This window comes from Falco biarmicus, chromosome 6 (assembly GCF_023638135.1).
Source record: "Falco biarmicus isolate bFalBia1 chromosome 6, bFalBia1.pri, whole genome shotgun sequence".
Classification (NCBI taxonomy): Eukaryota; Metazoa; Chordata; class Aves; order Falconiformes; family Falconidae; genus Falco; species Falco biarmicus.
Window position 1 is genome coordinate 24,706,931 of NC_079293.1, and position 19,018 is coordinate 24,725,948.

Below are 19,018 nucleotides of genomic sequence, written 5' to 3' on the forward strand. Positions count from 1 at the left end.
TGGGGTTTATTACAATCATATTACTAATATGACATTATTGCCTATGTTTCCAACTTTTCTTACTACTTTATTTCCTGGAAATATGGTAGATGGCAAAGGAATTAGTACTACTGGATTTATTCTCTTACTGATGAATGCTATTCACCAAAAGAGAAAAAATATGCACCAAGCAGGAAAATACCACTGTTTTAACACCATGCACACCATTAACGCTAGATAACCAGTAACTATTCACAAAGTTCAAAATGGCATTTTACTTGGTGGATCCATCAGTAGAAATCAAAATCTCTCAGTTTTAACTATGAAACTGTGGAGAAGTCAGAATTTTAAGAGTTGTTACAAGAAAGGAAGATAGAAGCAATTATGCATAATATAATTGTAAGTAAATACGCTAGCCCAAATTTATGGTCATACACGTATGATAGGGCTGTTATTTACTGTCCTGTGTATTGTAACATAATGGTGCAGATTTACCACATTTTATTTAGCTTTGCTTTAGTAACTATTGAATAATAGAGGGACAACTTAGTAAGATGGAGCCAATGTGAGGCCCTGAGGGTAAGATTCATCTCACCTAACTTTAGACATCAGCAAGGCAGGCATCTATATCTGAGCTAGTTATTTGATGTTCCCGTCCTTAGTCAGTAAGAGAAGCAGACACTTTAAGGACACAGTCCACCCGATCTGGTTAAAGTATCTTCTTGAGAGTACAATTAATAACTGCTAGAAGTGCCTGTTTCTCTTCATTGACAACAAAGGGAGACAGACCAGATGCCTACCTTAAAGATATCCGTATTTGGTCAGATGAATATAATCCAGGGAACATTTTCTGGCATCTCATGTTCACTCAGAAGTTATGTCATTCTTAGACCCATTCTTAAAACACATATACATTCACCAGTATTTACTAATGAATATCTCGTAAATGATATTTTGATAATCAGCTACTCAAGCAGTATTTAAATGCTTTGCATCACAACTGGAAAAGAAAATTCCTAAATCTGTCATTACATTGACATGCTAGGCCAGTTTTTCAGCTGGTGCAAATTGAAAGAAACCAGTAGAGCTAGGACAATTAACACCTGCTCAAGAGCTAGTCTATCAACTCTGATAGCATCATTTCAGCTTAGATGTATTTTCAACACTGGTACACCTAAACACGTAGCATTTTTTAAAGTGTGACTTTCATGTTTTGGGTTAAACAAACAAAGTGGGAAATTTCAGGTAGTAGGTGGCTTGTATACTAACATTTCAATGATAGGAAATAATTTTTTATAAAAGTAATTTTTATGTCAGTGGACAAGATAATAAATCAGAGTTTTAAATACAAAGCTCAACAGCACAATAATTAATATTTCAGCCACAAGATAGCATTCCTTCTACACAGTGGTTAGGGATCCTGGGATGATAGTAGGCTGTAGTTAAGCACCATAACTGGTAGATGACCAGGCTACGTCTATGGAAAAAAATGCTCTCAAGGTAAAATATTATATAATATATATTATCTACTTAACTACAGAGGGAAGATAAATGATAGGGAAGGCTTTACGGTATTTTTACATGACAAGATTTTTCCATGTCAGTAGTGGGTTACCTATTTATCATCAAAGGTGGCTTTATTTTAGTTGTTGTTGTTCTTAAGATAATCATAATCACATTTACCTTTCAGCCCGTCAAAAATTAAGTATATCACAGTATCAGGTTTTTCAGGGTAAAAGTAAGGGATGCCACTTAGACTTCCTATTTGAAATATTTCCATCTTGAATGACAGCATAGAAGTAGATAGTTAAGGATTACTGGATAATTAGCTTGTGCTATTTGAAAAGCAAATGTTTTAATACACTAATAATAATTTTCTAAAGTTAAATGTACAAACAATCCCACATTAATTTAAATATCAAGGATAAAACCTGATGCCAAGAAGATTCAGCAGAAACTGATGCTTTTTTGGGGTGCTTCTTGTAACTTGTCTGATGGGCAGTCAGATGTAGCAGAAGGAACACCAAAGTAATTAAAGAAGCAGTGAGCTGTAGCTCCAAAATTGCCAGTGCCTTCAAATTTAGCATGAGGTATCTACAAACACTGGTGAAATCAGTCCAGATCTAGCTCTATAACAGGATACTGAGATAAAGAGTAGGAAAAAACATATTTTCTCAAGCCATCCAGCGATCTGCTCAGGTACACAGTGACTATTCTAGTCCAACTTCTGAAATGTGAAAAGTTTCAGGGTTTGATTTTTAAAAAAAGAGGGTTTGTGTTTCTTTTTACATGAATGAGAGTCATGTAAATGATCACCAATGGGAGGATTATGTTATGCTTTGCCTCCACAACAGTGAAAATATGAATCACATACTGTATGAGTGAAGACATGTAAATTCCCTTTGAGTAGGTGAAGTTGAGTGAAAGCTGTAACTATAATATTTTTTATTCTGTTTGTTTGGTAATAAGCTTTTCAGTTCTTCTGTCCATTCAGTCCTAAAAAGAAGAAGAAAAAAAGGTGGTGGAGGAGAAGAAAGTGTAAAGCGTGAATCACGGATGAAAGAGGCAGGAACACAAAAAAATATTTTAACTAAGTTTCATTCCTCCTCTTTTAATTTTTGGCCTTTTCTTGCATCTACTTTATTTAACAACTATTTTACTCACGTTTCTCTCCTCCATGAAGCTAGTTAATTTTAATGAAAAGGATATTTATGTATACTATGTCATCTCCTCAAAAACATTTGGACAACAGCAACTGTTGGATGCTGAGCCTGCTCTAGGAAGCACCTGTGTCACCTGTTTATTAAACTGAAATTTTAATTACTGAATTAGTTTGTATATTAGTTAAGGGTCTTCTGGAAAGTGTGTTAGCCTAGCAGCTCTACATGAATCTATGTGCCTTCTCTTTGATTCAGCTCTGTAAAATCTAAACTTGCTTTCATTTCACATTTCTACAGTTCCTAATTTAACCTTTAATTCAGTAACTACCTTTATACTGTGATGTTTAATGGCTGTTTGTTAAATGACTGCAAAACATATAGGACTGAAATACCTACCCTACCACTTACATAAATTTTGTAACCATTAACCAAAATGGCAGTTTTTATTTGGTGAAGAGGCTGCGTTTCTCTCAAAAAGACACAAGTTAGCCAGTTTAGGTGAAGACTGATCAAAGTTATCATATATCCTCTTTCTGTTAGTTTTAGAGTTGCACGGATAAGGAACACGCAACACAGTTTAAAAAGAATATCAGATTATTTTAGCACTCATCTGCACAATACTGTGACAATTTTGGTATTCTTGAAGGAAAAAAAAAATGATCTTTTTTAACTCCCAGCAGATATAACAAATGACAGGAGGGAAATTATAACCAAGAGTATGTGGAATAGCTATAAAGAGCTGAAAGCCTTTAGCCATCTCAACGGAAGTGCACTCTTGTATTGCACTAAAAAAAGTGAATAATTTGATTTCTTATTGCACCTTTCATCCAAGGATCTCAAAGCACTTTACAAACATTATTTTAAAAAGCCTCACAACACCCCTGTGAGGTAGGTATTTTAACCCCATTGTACAGATGGGAAATTGAGACACAAAGTTGAGTGACTCTTTCCATGTCATACCAGGAGTCACTGGAGAATAAGGACTACAGCCTCTACATCCTTGATTGCTTCCTCCCTTTGTTCCTATCACATCCATATTTAAACAATTTTTTGGCAGAAGAAACGGCTTGCTGTTTTTAGTGTAGGGAGTCATGCAAAACAGCACCTTTTTGAAAAGGAAAATATACAGCATTTAGTTTGAGAGATTCTGCAGAGAGAGGCAATGATACTTCAGTAATAGCAGCTACATTCCTGCCAAAGACTTCAGAAACGAGACTTTCCAAATCTGTGGTCTGTGTATCAAATTACTCACTTTCTCCCAAGCACGGGAAAACATGATGGCTAACAAGCTGAACCTCTATATGGTCATACAGGCTTCTTGCCCTGATGGATGGTTTCATTATCCAGGCAGCACTGCCCATTTTAAAAGACTTCACTGCTCTGGTTACTGCCACTTGCCAATTCCTAAGTGCTCAGCATGTGATACTACTGCATCACCATTTTTCTCCCTCTAAGCTGTTAGATTAGGTGCATGCATACATCTCCACATTACAATCTATGATATCTGGCCTATGGGAAATATTTAGCAAGACAATGTTGGCACAAATAAATCCCAAATCTTAGAAAGTTACAGCATCACATGGGGCAGGGGGTTGTTTTGTACATTGCCTTCTCCTCTGCGAAAATCTTACGCGTTAAGGACACTGAAGAGGTAGAAAACTTAGCAAGCTCTCAACAACTTGTCCACTGCACACTGAAGAAATAGAGTACACATATAACTCTCCAAGGGCCTAAGCAAGGTCTCTAAAAGTCTGAACACTACTATTGACTTGGGATTCGGATCAGAGTCCAAGCCTTTGAATATGCCTATTTGAGGGACGCACTGAATACTGAAGCTGACCATGTGAAATTTTTTCTTCATCTCTGCAAGTCGCTGAAGTTTTTACAGTAAGTACTTTAGATAAAAACTTAAGCAATTTATTTTACAGTAACTGATTCCTTTATGGACCTTATATTACCTAATGAAAGTCAAAAGAAAAAGATAACTATTCACTTACTTACTTGATGCGCTCTAATTATACCATTATATCTATTTTTTTCCACTCCTCCCCCTCAGCTTGTTACACCTGCTTATAATACTTATAATACTAGGATTTATTGTTTAGAGTCTCCTACAATAATTATTGCATTCATCTAAAAACCAACACTCAAAGTAAAATAAATGAAGAGTAGAAGTCATTAAGCATGGCAAAGGCGGCCTGAGCTAAAGAACACATCACGCCGCAGTAGGATTCAGTATTATAAAGGAGGAGTGAGGATCACAGAGCAAGCCCATATAGACTTTTAAATATTGTACATAATTTGCTGGCTTACTGAGTCTTCCGTTTGTGGTCTTTTTCCCCCTGTTACATTTTGATCTTTTCCTTTTCTGTAAAGTCCACTTTTTATATGGTTTTACTCACTACAAAATTAAGTACTCCTTTTTCTTTCCTTTTTTTTTTTTTTTTTTTTTTTTTTTTTTTAATTTAAGTGCCAAAAGGGATCCTCACAGGTCTGATTTTCTTTCCTGTTGTGGAGTGATTGCTGACATATAAAAGAATTCAAAGAATTCCTTGCTTTTTCTTCTTTTTGCTATTGAGATACATTTTAAATAGAAGCAAATTATTTTGGCATAGAAGCATTTTTGAAGATTTAATTTTCTGTACAAAACAGTATATTCTCATCTAAATGCACAGGTGTTTGTACATAATCAATGCCCTGAAATACTGGTTTTCCTTTGCTTATGCCATCCTTATGACCTGTTATTATGCCTCTGCCTATGTCAGACCTGCATGAATAACATTCTAATTACAAATATTCACAGAAGCTATTGGTAGAATATAGAGGTTCTTACTTAGGTTATTTTTATTAATATCATAGAATCAGGCAGGAGTTTAGATAAAGACAGAGAGCATCAGATAATCCAGGTGAATGGGGATGCAACATGTTTTTCAAAATGCAGTCATTTGTTACTCATCCAGGTATTTAGAAGATGTGTAGATGTGGCACTTAGGGACATGGTTTAGTGATGGACTTCGCAGTGCTAAGTCAATGATTGAACTTGATGATCTTAAAGGTCTTTTCCAACCTAATCCATTCTATGATTGTTTTCCCACTCTAAGTCCCTATGAGATACCTGTATCAGTACAGTTTTGGAAAAGGATCTGAAGATATCTGACAGCTCCACAGGCAAGATCATGACTGTGGTAATTTTGTTTTAAGTGACATACTGCAACAAAAATTATCTAGGTTCTGAAATGAGTTGATATGCTCCGTTTAAGATTTTGTTTTTTCACTGGAAGATGCTGCTTGCCTTTCTTTGATTTTAGAGCATCTCACACGCCATCTACATTGGACTGATGCCACAGAATCATGGAGTAGTTGATGCTGGAAGTGATCTCTGGAGACTATCTGGTCCAACCCTTGCTCAAAAAAAGGGCCAGCTTAGAGCAGATCCTCAGGCCCCTGTCCTGTCAGTCCAATTTTGAATATCCTCCAGGATGGAGACAGCACAGCACCTCTGGGAAATCTATTTCAGTGTTAGGCCACCCTCATGGTGAAAAATTCCTCCCTTACTTGTAAATTGAATTAATTTTGTTATAACTTGTGTCTGTTGCCTTTAATTCTGTGACTGCACACCTCCACTGTCTCTCTGCCCTCCATGTAAGTAGCTGAAAACAGCGTAAGATCTCCCCTTAGCCTCCTCTTCCTCGAGTGAACAAATATTTTTTTTAGTCTCTCCTTCTACATCACATGCTCCAGCTCTTTAACCATCTCTGTTGTTCACTACTGGTCTCCAGTATTTCAAGGATTTCTTGTACTGATTAGCCCAAAACCAGAGCTAGTGCTCCACATAAAATAGTGTACGTGCTGAATAAAGGGGAATAATAAATTCCCACAGCCTTCTGGTTGCAAACTACAGTCTTTTCATCCTTACAGCCAAACATTATTTCCAAAAAGTCAAAAGGCAATAAATATGCTAAGGATTTATTTATTTTTTCCACCACAGAGCTGAAAATACTTTTTGGTTACCTACAGGCATCCCTGTAAGTACATAAGGTCCCTGGCTAGTATGAAACCTGCTTGTTTGGTTGGAGGTATCTGCAATATTTGGTACGAAGGCATATGTTTAGGCTTGAGAAGAAACTTGCTGGGAATATATGTGATCAGAAGCGGATATGCTGGGTTTGCAAGGGCAGTACAATTTAGCCAGTCATTCCCATCTGGTCCGTGCTTCTTTGAGAATCAGGTTCAGGCAGCCCTTAACTGTTTTAACCTGACTTCTGTCTGGACAGATGATGAGGTGGCTTTAGCTGATGACTGGTATTAATTTCATCCTACTTTTTCACCCTAGGAAGTCTATATGAGGGAGGGGAGATATTCTGTCTCATAGCCTTATAACGATTAAGTGGAGTACGGCAGTTTCTTTCTTTCAGGTTTCCACAGCTCAGCAGGGCAGCAGGCAATGAGGAAGCCAAAGCTATTCTCCAGATACCAAGATACAGCAGGGAGACAGCAGGGGAGCAGAAGACCAGCTGCACTGATGGGAGAACACCCACTCAGACAGCTCTTGATATGGAGCTTCTCATGGGGCTACTCCAAAGGCTGCTTAGGAGACAGTGACCCCTACCTATACCCCTCTCCATGATCATCACTTTACAAAGGATGCAGCCTGAAGAACACATTTTCAGTTCATAAACTAACATTTTCTTTCTCACATACAAATCTCTGAGAAAGACAGGTTGCAAACTGTTACTATAGGGATACATAATCTCTTTTCACTGGTTTTGTTTCAGTTCAAATCTCTGACTCAATGCAGATAGCCATATTGAGCATGTCTCCATATGAACCACACATCCAGACTTCATTTATAAGCAACGGACAAATGCACGCATCCTGGGATGTGATTTATTTCATCCTAAGCTAGGTATCTGAAGTAGATTGGCTGAATTATTCCCTAAAAGTGATTATTCCTCTTGTTCGGTTATTAATTAAATTGATGGGATGGATCCTATCCCAATTGCTTTTACTCAAAACTTTCTTTCTACTCAAAAATGGCTCCTTGCTGAACTTCAACAATAGCTTTAGTACAACACAGTAGGAATTGCAGGGAGGAAGGAATGAAGGAGCTACCCAAAAGGAGCTATCTTTAGGTTGTGGACAGAAACAAAGTTATATAGGGAAAGGTGGTGTGGATAGGATAGTATGGATGCTTTCGATGGGATAGATTCTTGTGACTGCATGAGTTACATGGAGAGAGTTATGCCTTACTGGATGCGTTTGATCTCCATTATAAGTTTAATTACCTATTTTTAGTTGTGTTTGATTATCAAAGAAAGCCTGTTTGTGCTTTGATAATAATCTGACCTGACCAGCAGAGGGGACAGAGGCACACATCACTAATGTGCTAGAGGATGACAGAACTGCTAAATATAGTATTGTTGAAATTTCTTCTTCCTGTCCCTCTTTCTATCCCCTCAATGAGTTCAGTGCCAAGGGATCTGGAAGGACAAAGACTTCTATGTGCATGAGTGCCAGACTTCATCTGAAATATAAAGCTTTTTGCTGGGGATCTGTTCCTTTTTTCCTTATCCTCTCATCCAGCTTCTTTATCTACATTTCCCTCACTCCCCGTATTTTTGTGACAGGGAAGGCTGAGTAATAATCCATAGAATAAGGAGAAAGTAAATACAAAGGGTGCTTTTCCTCTTTGGTTATAGCCATTCTAGTATAAACTAATTAGGGACAGAACACCAGAAGAGACACAAAACAAGGCAGGAGAGGAGTCTGTAAGCTGGGATCAATGGAATGCACGCTGTTAATCATAGCTTCAGAAGGAACGAGTAAGGCAAATAGGAACATATTCTTTTAACCATGCTACTCCAGTCAGTCAACAACACATAAACAGTGGACCTCGAAGAAACAGAAAATGGTGACTCAAAGGTGCGGCTAAGTCTTAGCTAGCTACAAACATTTTTTATTATCCTCTGGGGTTTTGCCATCTATGTTACATGTACAGATGTCCTATGCAATTGGAAATGTCTAAGAAGGATGTTAGAGTACAGCGACCTGTCAAATGCAGGAAATGTATGCTATGGTAACAGATCAAAATCACCTTTTTGTCACTACAGCAGCTGCAAAGGTATTTCCAGTTAGGCTGTTCCAACTGCCTGTCCACCTAAGGAACGGGCAGTGCCACCTTTTCAGAAATCATCAGCTCCTCCTTTCTGTGAGGGATTTCCCACTGCTGTTCAGATCTGCACTGGGCTATCTGTCCTGATGACTAAAGCTTGTACCTCATAAAAGGAAAACTTCTGCTGGACAAATGTAACAACCTACACATTTATATGTATTTCTATATATTTTCCAACTAAAGACAAACCTGCCAGCTATGCTTGCAGTGGCTTTGTAGGCAGCCTCACAGTGCCTAAATTGACTAAAGCAGCAGTCTCAGTGCATGACTTCTCTGCTGAAACTCTTACTCCAAATAGTCTCAGAAAACCAACAAAGTGGATCACTCAAACAAATCACCAAAGTAATCAGCTTTCCAAAATATATACGCACTCACACACACATAGACAGAAACAATACTATACTGGACAATACTAAAACCTGAGTCTGAGTCCGGTCTCAGGATGCTGCAGCTCAGAATTTGTTTTTCTGGAGTTCACTGGTGAAAGTAATGTACATGAGAAAAAGTTGAAACCTCTACTTTTGCCTAAATTTTTGGGTGGTTTTTTTTCTTTTTCTTCAAGTATTCATTACATGAATCACCCTAACATATTGTTCACTTTCAATTGCACTGTGTATGACTATTTTGGGGCTTTATTCTCATTAACATAAATTTCTGCACACTGAAGTATCTGAGCTACTTAAAAGCCAGTGGAATTGACCTATCCAACATGAATTTTTCCCCACTATTCCTTTGTATCTGGTGCTGTATTATGTTTGATGATTTTTCAGAATTAATTTATTATATGGATCTGCATCAGATCGATTCCTAAAAGTCAGATAAACTGTGTACATTACTTTTACACTGCCTACCTTCTCAGTGATGTGCAATTTGTGGATTTCAAGCAAAACACATTTGCCAAAAGACAGTTATTTTTTTCTTTCATGAATACATTGCTATTACTTTTAGTTATGCATTTCTAAATAGTAATTTTGGCGCACTGCTGTTTGTATCTTCTCCACAGATCCGGTCAAATCTAATAATCCTGGTTTTCCATATTACGAAAAGTCTCAGAGAGTCTACACTTACTGGCTGGGTTTGCAGAAGTGCTCTACATCTCTCTAGTTCTGATTCTACTAATGGCAATGATACAAAATTCCATCAGTATGGTATAAAGACACAGTAAGTTACATCACATCATGAACTGCAGGAAAATGCTCACATATTAGGGAAAGGAAAATATAACAACAGAAAAGAACTGTACTGTGCTGCACTGCCTGTGGGTGTAGATATTTTGTCTAGCCTCGACCCTGATCAGCTATACTGTAAAATTACCTTTCTTTCTTACAATCTTTTTATTGTTATTTTAAAGATTGTGCATAATGCAGATTCTAGACTGCAGCTTTCATGTCTTTGTCATTTCCTGCTGTCCAGAAAAAATCCTAAAAGCATATTTCACTTCCTCTCTGCAGTACTCCCATGCTGACCTCCCAGTAATTTATGCCTTTCTGCATTCTTTTTTTTTCCCAAAAAAAGTTCTGTACTCCCTTTTACACTTGGAACTTATTGTTTCCATTTCTGTGTCAGAAGACCCTCAAACTGTTGAATCAAATTTGTTCTTAAACTCATCTTTAATGAACATTTCAATGTGAATCACTTAAAAAAGATCTTATGAATAGCAGCAGCAATTTCAACATCACTCAGATTGGACTTCCCGGGTGGCATGTTGTATAGAAAGGAATAGTCATATTTCTATTTTCTTTGGTGATACAACTACACCTATGCTTTTCTGTGGCTTAAACCTGGGATGTGTACCACAACAGCTCCAGATTTAAGAAGCTCTCCGCCTATCTGCCATTTGAACCTTGAAGGATTCTAGACATCGGGTGTTTTCACACATAAATTCCCAGACAGACCCAACCCCATAGGTATGCTCTCATGCACACCTGAAAGACAAAGGCTTCCCGTAAAATGTTTCTTTGACTGCCTTGCTTTGATTTGTAACCAAGGGAAGAACTGCCTGCTTTCTCTTCATTTCCCCTGCTCACCCCCTCTTGCCCATCTCCCAGGTAAAATACATTGTTTAGCAGGTCGCTTGCTAAAGAATTGGAAGACTAAGAGCAAAGCTCTCCCACTTTGAGTGGATTCAATACCACATTTCCCAAAAAGGTCTGCTAGTCACCACAATAAAAGCTAGACTGGATGCAAGCTCCAGCAGGAAGCAGAAAACACAAGGGTAGTGTAAGACATGCTTTTTTTAATGCTATTTGCGTCATACAAAAATATACTTTGTTGTACATCTTAGGCAAGAGCATTTGCCTAAAAAGAGAGAAGTGTCGTGTCTGATACCTGCTGTCAGGACTGATTTTGTAACCTAGTATTAAGCAGTCAATTCATAATTTGCCCTTGGAGCAAAGACAGGAACCCAGCATGTCCTGCTGTCCCAGAAGAATGACCACCTTTGGTCTACTGCAGTTCTTGATTATTTTTTTTCTGGGGTGTGATAGAGCTTCGGCAGAATGCATAAGAGCATTGCTTATGCAAAGGAGGCTCCAGTCCAGCCTCTAACTTTCTGCATTGGGAAAGAAGGAAAGGTGGCATTGAACTCCTGTATCACGTCTCAACTCAGATACCCAAGTTACAGCTATGGGCAGAATTTCCAATTCATTCCATTTTGAAACATTTAACTCACTACACTAAATGTAGGAGGATCCTCAGCTCCCAAGAAAGGATTCCAGTTTCTATTCACTTAAAAGTTGCCCTTTCTGGCTGTATTTTCAGAGGACATCAACACACTGCTCTTATTAGATAAACCCCAATATAAAAGTTAGTATACTTTTTATAAATCCATCTCCAGCCTTATTCCTAACAGTCTGATAATAATAATCTGTCATTCTGTATTTCCACTGTAACTTTTAAAAATATATTTTGTGCTTAATGATCTAAGGGAAAAGTTTTTTTCAACATATTGCAATAGAAATACAAAAAAAATTTAATGTTATATTGGATGCAAGCCTTGAAAGTTGAATGACAATTTTAGTTATTGTAGATGATAAAAAAACTTCTGTAAAAACCTGAGTCCAGTGCTTTAAAGAGTGTCTGAGAAACTGTTTAGCAGATGCATCTTGTTTAAATAGAAATTCTATGATAAGTTGAGGCAGCTGGTGAAACAATAGATTTGATACAACACAAACCAGAAGAAAAGTAGTTGCATAGCATGCCTTAAAAGTGTATATGACACATAAGGAATCTCACCACAATATGCTTTGGAAAATGTAAAGACATAACCCTAGCCTGACACGCACCTGGTCAGCTTTGCAAACACTCCTGTGTTAGGTGACTGGAAGTATTCATGCCGCACAGACCTTTCCCTGGTTACCATCAGTACTCCATGTCTACAGAGTACAAGGAAGACAATGCCTGCTTGCTTTGTTTGTTTTTGTAATTGTAAATTCAGCTCTTTTGTGGTGTTCCTTTAGCATCACAGCAATACTATTACTTACTCTGCTATCAATTGCATAGCTGGCAAAATTAAACATTTGGGATGACAGAACTATCAGATTAAGGAGTTCACCTAATAAACCCCCATTAAGTCTTCAGCTGTCAATCCTGTTAACTGGCACAACTTTCTTTTAAAGAGCCACTGCAAATTTTTGCTAAAACAGTAATATTTACTGCACAGAGCATGTAACTGCCATGGATTCCTTGGAAAAAAAACACACCCACATTTAAAAAAACAAGTGTGGTGCTATGAATACTTGACATGTTTAATGTTAGTGACTGACTATTTTCAGTACTTTCTGCATGAAGCCTTCCTGTGCCAAATAATTCTGAGCATTTCAACAACAGTGACCAAAATCAGCTTCAGTCTGTAACCACATCAGTGGCCTTTCCTAATTACTATTTAACATCCTTTACCAAACTCCTTTAGGTGGTTTCTTTCATAGCATTAGTCTTCTTTGTCTTCTGCTAAATGACTTGGCTTTCCTTGCTGTCCAGCTCGCTAATTGTAGCTCCCAGTGTCTGCTCTCAAAAAATATCTGTAAAATATATTAATTCACAGAAGGGAAAGTATCCCTTATGGTATAAGAGGGCTACATCATATGTGATACAGGTCACAAAAGAACAAAACTGAATTGTTCTGAGACATGCAAAATGAGGAAGAAATGCTTCCATAATAAAAAGTATTCAGGATTACATATATATGTTCATTATAAATCAATGCTTTTGTTTCAAAAGAATGTTGTTGTTTATATATTCCAGTTAAACTAAATTTCTGTGACGAGGCATTGGGCAGGACTGCAAATCTGATTCATGAGAACAGATAAGGATCAGAAGAAATGATCAATCCAGTCTGGAATTTTATTTCATTTTATTATCTCCTGGAGGAACTGTAATGGTGGAAAATTAACCCCTAGAGCTACCAAATAAGGTTCTCTGCTTTTCAGGGTGAAAAGCTGCTATTTGTGTTCATTCTTTTAGGCCAAATACTGTAAGCCTGGTGGGAAATGTGAATGAATAGGGTGATCAAAATTTGTCCTTAGAGCTGCACTCTAAACAAGAGGAAAAATAGGAACCTCTAACACTGACTAAGCAAAACTTATTTTTAAGAATTGTTACATCTGTAGTGTCAAGAAGGATTCGTACAGAGTCTGTGGTCACTGTGTAAGCTGCAGTACAGCATGGACAATGCAATCTTTGAAGTAGCACTGTGAAAAGCAAAGGAATTCAAAGAAAGAACATGAAGAGTCTGGTTTTGTACAACCTGTGAATATGTTTCCAAAAGCACCATAGCCCAGATATGAGACTTTCTACAACAACATCAGGTCGTTATGTTTGCAAACATGGATGCAAAGAGTTGCTGTATAATTGACTTCACTACTGTTTTTTTAAAGCACTATAACACATAAGCAACCAGCTTCTTGGCACAGTTGTGCCAAAACCAGGAGATCATTGCTAAAAAACGGTTTACAGTCTGACTGAGAATAAGGATACAGTTCTAAGGCTACAGCACTTGTGCTCTGAATCTCTTCTCCAATCCGTTTTATACCAGAAGGAATTAATTTTACTATATGATCTTGCCAGACAACAAATGAAAGAGGCAAAATCAAGGATCCACTCAGCATTTATCTTCAGACAGAAGGATGCAATAGAAAATACAGAAAAGGCAACCTCTACACAGCCTCTTCTTGAGGACTGCAATTTGCGAGAATCCAAAGCAGCACTGCTAAGACATATGGCTCCTTCCCCGACCTCCTGTTGCGGCAAGGGCAGAGAAAGGTTTGGTCACACATAAGCCCTGAAACAATTTGACATTACAAGGGGCCCAACAGCTCATGTTCAGCTAACACTGAAGGAAAGTGTTAGTGAATTAAAAATACAAGCAAGCAACCCCATGCCATGTAAACTAGATTCAGAATGAAGCAGCATTAAAAGCAGATGTGGTGTTGAATGTGTTCTGTGATGCTTTTACTAAGGCCTTTAGTTCAGACCCTGAACTCCTTTAAGCAACCCAATGTCCTCCTTAGAATTTCTGCTTACGTCAACAAAAGTTGTGTATGGCAGAGATCTATAATCTGTTTCATCAAAGGTGAGTCATTTCTGTACACTGCATAAAGTTATAATTGAATCATTTGCTCTTGAACAATCAGATATTTCACGTTATCATGTAATGTCTTTTATAACAGGAGCTACATTTGCAAGCCTCTACATCAGAAGGATACTTATGTACATTCCTAAATTTAAACATGGACGTTAAAATGAAGAGAGCTACTAACTGCTTAAAGATTAAACACGTTAAGTTTCTAGACACAGCCTGGTAAGTTTACTGAGCTTCTGGGTTGAACATTCATGTAGAAGGAAGTCTTAAAACAGTTCTTCAAGGGGAGGAAAAGTTAGGTATGACATATGCAACACCATCTCATGTAAATGTAACTCCAATGACATAAAGTTATTCTTGATTTGTCCTGATGTAAACAAGCTCAGTATCAGGCCCAATCTCACTTCAGATAATTAAAAAAATAATGTTTAAATAATGCTTTTAACAAATTACACTGTCTATGAGCAGCAAACAGTAAACACCTCGGAGCACGGAACACAGCAGCAAGCGGAAGTTTACTAAACTAACACCACTGTCATGTTTAAGCAATCCACCAACCAACCAACCACAAACAGGTAACAGCTGTAATAAATAGATCTGAACTTTTTCCACAAGAACTAGAGGTATCCAGAGGATATTTACTGGCTAGCTGTTTGCCCACCCTATTCCACAACCTTGAGGTTTCCACCTCTGAACTACCTGTTCCAAATCTTTTCATTGCATTATTTCCAACAAAAATTTTCAGATAAAATTATAGTCTGAATGCCTCTACATGAAATATAACCAGCTAAACAGCAGAACATGTTGTAATCCATGCTTGCATCTTTAATGCAGAAAAAAGGTATCAATAGAAGTTCCTATGCTGTGGTTTGACCCAACTAGGCTTGAGCACTCTAGCTCACTAGTTACAACTAGACAGGAAAGGCAACTTTAACTTCTTATCCAGAGGAAACCAACGCAATGGCCAGGATAAATGTCTTCCAGCTGCAACTCTAGGGTGTGGGGTTTTCTCTTTTCTGTTCTTCATATTGTTATATAGGTGAGATATCCTAAGCAGGGGGGGTCTTCTTTTATGAAGGAGATGAAACAACGAGCAATAAGGTTTATTAGAAAAGGGTTAAGATCTGCTTCGCCTTGTGAAACATTCAAGTATTTATTTAGTCTTCTTTGGACCTGGAAAATATATTTCTTTCCATGTACATTGTCCTAAGCAGTGAAACTATGCTTTCTGGCCTCTTAAAACCATAATTTTCTCCTGCTAGGTGTTTTGCCTGAGAGGTACGTGTGAGACTAGCTCTCTGTTCTGATTAATACTGAATGTCTACTGTGTTCACCAAATAGATGACCAATTTTCCTGATAACAGTTCAAACAAATGATTATGATTAGTGGTCAGCAGACTAGACAGGCAACTTTGCTAATACAGATACGTTTGTCTTTATTTTACCAAGATGTAAAGCATCTTCAGTGGCAAGCACAGCTGGAAAGCTGGGTGCCACCAGAGTTTCCTCAGTACATGTGGTTCCTTCATGTTTAGATTGGTGTTTACATCTCCTCTCGCTCAGAGGACATAAGTGCTTCAGAATCAATCTGATGAAGGGATCAGGAAGATAGTGGAAGCACTAACAATCTTAATAGAGTTGATGATATGTGGATTTTGTATTATAAGGGCCTATGTGTCTGTCGAGCTCATGGAAGTGACAGAAAAAAAACCCCAAACATATTACCAGATTTTTAAAAACAATACTACAATTCAGGTAGATAATCTATCTCTATGTCCATCTGCTAGCTGTTATTTATTTTTAAAAACTGTATTATGTCTCCTTTGAATATACATTTCTGTCTATCTTTTACCACTACTTTTGCTGTATATTCCACCTGAAAAATTAGGTGCAGTACCATATACTGGTATATTGTGCATGCCAGCTACCTTCAGTTTAATAAAAAATGAGAGGGAGTGTCTAAAAGATTTATACATCCTAGTAATTCACCTCTTGGGAAACTGCAAGTTTCTGTAGCATCATCTGTTAAGTTGATTTGATTGATGTATTAAATTTCCTTAGGTCTAGAATAAGCCAGACTCCCCCTGCCCCTGGCAGATTATGAAATACCTGGAGTACAAACCATCTTGAATGTGATCATACGATATGGGCTAAATGGTGCCTTTGAACATCTGTTCTGGGAGCTACTCCAACAGAAATTTCTGTCTATAACAGAAAAGCTTTGGGAAAGTCTTTGGGACCCAATTACATGAAGTGAGCTCTTCTCAGAAGAAAGTACTTCTTGCCTGGCAGACCAAATGCAACCTTCAGATTTCAATGCAAAGATTCTTGGAAGTTGCTATCACAGAGAAGGGGCACTCCAAAGAAAACTTTTCTCCTACTCCTTCCCATTTGTATTGCAGTTTAGAAGTTAGTTTATCATAACACAGCTCACACATCTGCCCTTTCTTTCTGGGATATAAGGGAAATTGGAAAGATCCATCTTTCCTGTAGTGGTGGTACTGAACATAAGGGTTTCTCTCAAGTCTGTTCATAGATATATGGATAGATATCTGTTCTTGAAAGAGATCCAGTACATTTAATGTAAATTTAAAGAGGATATGCTGGCCACTGCTGGGGAATGTTAAGTATTAATTTTGGTTCAACTAATTGTGTACAGAAATAGGAGCACAGAATTTGAGACTCATCTAAAAACTTCGGGATTTTTTTTCTTTTTATTTTAAATTGGTGTTTTGAGATGTGTAAGAGTGTTTATTTAGGATACATCTGTATTTTCCAAGCCCTTTATTTTATCAATGACAAGGCTAGAAAGATGTGGTTTTCAAAAAGGCCAAGATGGTTTCAGTGAATGTCCAAGTATTTTCAGTAAGAATGGGATACCTACATTACCTGTATGTTATCTGTATCTTCTGAGAATCCCATCCAAAATTCACTTTCTTTTAACAAAAAGTATGGGCAATGAGATGCCAGTGAGGTACTTGAGTTTCTTAGGATTTACTCTTTTCTATCAGAAAACTGAATTTGGTCTAAGAAACAGTAAAATACCTTACCTTCCTCCTCTATCCCCTTCCCTTCCACTAAGTGCTGCCTCTCTAGCCCTATACTTGCTGATGGAATTCTTCTATCACCAATACTTTTTAACATTTTGTCCACCTAGTCTATAGTTATTTACAGAAATTATCTGAACTGTTATAATCTAAAGCACACGTGACAGGAACTTCTGTGAGAACTAGGCAGGCATCCTAGTCTCCAGTGGATAATTCTGCATTTTGCTTCTGGGGATAGGGACATTAAGACACGTTCAGACTTCCTGCTAAGGTGACTTAAAAGGTGGATGGTGCTTTACTACAATATCTACATTGTAGTGAGCAGCAAGTGACTGAGACAACTGAATTCAGAGCTGACAGACCTAATTCTCCCATACTGTTAATAGATAAAGGCAAGTGTCATATTTGGACCATATAGTTTTAGACCCCTAACCTTAATTGCATTTTGTTTCCCTGGAAAATCAACAGTCCAAATTCCACCAGAGCTGCTTATGTTATGAGTGGAAGAAAGTGAACATCAGGTTGCCTATCAAAATCAACAGGAAACAAACAAAAAAAATCTGATTTATTGATTAGCTTCTAGGCCTCACCAGGAACAAACTGTTACCACTCTTCACTCCTTGGCATGCATAGACATAAGGGACTCCATGCTACCTTCCTCATTAATTGCTATTAACTCTTTTAAATCAGCTGTGCTCTAACTGGGGTTGTTGCATAGTGACCGCATGTTGATTCTCAAAAGATCATGAAATATTTTCCTTATAAAATTCTATTATTGCTTTTTTTGTTTTACGAGGATTTTTTCTTAATTGCACTTGACATAGAACATTATATATTTCTTAGTGTATATATGTATTATTACTGGAATAGTATGGGATCCTAAGAAAAAGACCTTTGTAAGTTTTAATTCTATGCAATATGCAGAGCACTAAACAAGTACCTCTGTAAAATTTTTGCAGTTCTTAACCACAGCCTACTATATATGGAATGAAAGCAGTCAAAAAGCATTGTGAGCCTCTATAGATTGATTAGGATCACTAACTGCATGCATAACTGTGTTGGAATAAGTAAACCACTGTGTTCCATTATGACAGTAAAAGTAAACTGAGTATCAAGCCTGCTGGCTTGCCAGAAGCAATTTTCTTGAGTTCTTGAGTTTTGCTTAGGGTTTTTTGGGTTTTTTTCCCTTTCATCATTTTTGATAGTGTAGATTCAAAGTTTTTCATGTCAGCTGAAATCACAGCAGCAGTTGCACAACAACCTAAACACCAACAAACTCAGTCACCATTATCTCTTAAAGAAACTTCTAGACATCCTGCGCTTGCCCATCAGGATAGCAATAGCAGTTGCACATCAGCCTGATCTAACACAGCTTCTCTTCCAGGTTCTGAAACAGCAGAGTTCCAGAGTTCCCTGCAAAAGGAAATGGCTTCCCTGCTGCATCAAACTCATGTAACTTTTCAGATTGGCCATTTATGGTCTAACAATTTTGTTGGCAAATTTAAGCAATTGAGGAAATGCTACAGATTCAGATATCTGAGAAAATGCTTATAGCCACCCAGCTGGCCACCGACTTGCCCAA

At 37.6% G+C, this 19,018-nt stretch overlaps 1 protein-coding gene across 11 annotated transcripts in view; it reads right to left on the bottom strand.

Annotated features, from left to right (window-relative positions):
* The window catches only part of MYT1L (myelin transcription factor 1 like), a 305,889-nt gene that overhangs the window by 84,906 nt on the left and 201,965 nt on the right, over positions 1-19,018 (bottom strand). The window lies entirely within an intron of this gene.